This window comes from Phaseolus vulgaris, chromosome 4 (genome assembly GCF_000499845.2).
Source record: "Phaseolus vulgaris cultivar G19833 chromosome 4, P. vulgaris v2.0, whole genome shotgun sequence".
Lineage (NCBI taxonomy): Eukaryota > Viridiplantae > Streptophyta > Magnoliopsida > Fabales > Fabaceae > Phaseolus > Phaseolus vulgaris.
Window position 1 is genome coordinate 393,744 of NC_023756.2, and position 2,432 is coordinate 396,175.

A 2,432-nucleotide genomic window follows, 5' to 3' on the forward strand; every position below is an offset into this window, starting at 1 on the left:
TCCTTTTGAAGAGCTAGAATTTCATTCTCATTCTTCCAAGTGATCTCCTCATTTCTTCTCTTGATTACCTAACTCTTGATTGTTGATTAGGCTCACTAATTCTGTTTGGCTTTGTGGTGTCAATCGACATAATGAACAGGTACCGAATCATAGTCTTGATCGAGCTGGCCCTACCAGTACATTAAAGATGTTGCTCTTTGTGAAACAAAGAAGACGTGCACCTCTGTCTACCTTCATGCCAACAATTTCTTCAATTTCTGACCTAACTAGTCAACATCCTCTTTTCCAACTTCGTACAATGTTCATCGTTTCTTCTATATCTCCCCAAAAATTTAATATACACTTTTCACGTGAACATAAATCAACATCTAACCCTTTATAAGAGCATAATATGTATGCAAGTGCCACACACATCCTCAAGAAACAACATAAGAAACAAAGGTTTTTGTGTTGTTCATCAATTTACTATGGCACTATTGCTTGGCTATGCAGCAGCAACAGTTGCAGCACTCTTCTGCATCATGTATTTCTTCCATCGGAGAGCATGTTGCAGGTACCCTATCCTCACTGACCACCCCATCCTTGGCATGCTACCACAGTTACTCTTCAATTTGTGGCGTTTCCATGATTTTTTCACTGAGATATTGAAACAGAAGGGGGGAACTGGTGAGTTCACCGGACCATGGTTTACCAACATGAACTATTTGTTCACGAGTGACCCCCTAAACGTGCGCCACGTCATGAACACGAGTTTCCACAACTACGGGAAGGGACCCGTGTTTCGTGACATTTTTGAAGTCTTCGGAAAAGGGATTGTAGGCACTGATTCAGAAGCATGGAAATACAACAGGGATCTCGTTCATTATCTCTTGAAACAGAAAAAGTTCGAGGTGTTTCTAGAGAAAACCATTCACAAGAAGATCCAGAATAGCCTACTTCCCGTATTGGATCATGTACACCAACAAGGGAGCGTGGTGGATCTTCAAGATCTCTTCAACCGCTTCACTTTCGATAACTTATGTTATTCAGTTAATGGCCATGACCCTAATTGCCTTTCCGTGGATTTTCCCGAAGTTGAAATTGAGAAGGCCTTTAATGATGCGGGAGAGACCATTTTTCGCAGACATGTAGTGCCAAAGTGTGTTTGGAAGCTGCAGAAATGGCTTCAGATTGGGCAAGAGAAGAAGATGACAGAAGCGTGTAAGAATCTTGATGAGTTCATATATGCATGCATAGCGTCCAAGAGAAAAAATCTTAGCAAGTGCATAGAAAAAAATGAAACGGAAGAAACTTCTGATGTTGACTTGTTGACAACTTTGATGAGAGAAGGGAAGGAAAAAGGAGAAGAACATGATGATATATTTCTAAGAGATACTGTGTTCAATTTTTTTGTGGCTGGGAGAGATGCCGTAACTTCAGCTCTCACTTGGTTCTTTTGGCTTGTTGCTACAAACCCTTTGGTGGAAGCCAAGATTCTTGAAGAGATCAAAGAAACGTTTGGAAGAAATGAAAAGAAAGCAGAGGTTTTAAGTGTGGAAGAAGTGAAAAAACTGGTTTATCTGCATGGTGCTATATGTGAATCATTGAGGCTGTTTCCTCCCATACCCTTAGAACGCAAGGAAGCACTTAAATCTGATGTGCTTCCTAGTGGTCATGGTGTTAATCCAAGTACAGTTATAATGTTTTTCTTGTATTCAATGGGAAGATCTGAGGAAATATGGGGAGAAGATTGCATGGAGTTCAAGCCAGAGAGATGGATTTCAGAGAAAGGAGGTATTGTTTATGTACCATCTTACAAATTTGTTGCTTTTAACACAGGACCTAGGACTTGCTTGGGCAAAGGTGTCTCCTTCATTCAAATTAAGATGGTGGCAACTGCAATTTTGCACAAGTATCGTCTCCAAGTGGTGGAAGGTCATGTTGCTAAGCCAAACCTTCAAACGTTCTTCTGATGAAGGATGGTTTAAAGGTTACGATAAAAAAGAGAGAAATGTAATTTGATGTATGTGGGAATAACGATGTCAGAAACAGAAAGAAGTGTAAAAGATATAAAATAAAGTGTGATGTATGTGAAATGAAGCTAATAATGATGGTGTATAAGATTCCTTTTGTTTGATGAATGCATTTGGCTTATTGTAGTAAGTTCCCAGGTTTCTCTTCCGGGCAATTTCCTTCCGGCCCTAGCATTGACAAATTAATATTTTATTGTAAATCTTGTGGGATGAATTTGGGATTGAAATCTCAGCCAAAATTCAATATACACAATAAATAATATCTGGTAAAAATTTCAGACAAAAAGACCTAAGGAATAAGGAGTAGTAAGTCGCAGACCGGAAGTGAACAAAATTGGTTTTTCAAAAACAAAATGTCCTTGTTTTCCTTCCCTATATCTCATTTTTGTGATTTCTTACATGGGTGCAAATAACATATGA

General features: G+C 39.0%; 1 pseudogene; it reads left to right on the forward strand.

Moving 5' to 3' along the window:
* The first annotated feature begins 427 nt into the window (after nt 1–427).
* On the forward strand, nt 428–2,151 carry LOC137836355 (alkane hydroxylase MAH1-like; annotated as a pseudogene).
* The last annotated feature ends 281 nt before the right edge of the window (nt 2,152–2,432 follow it).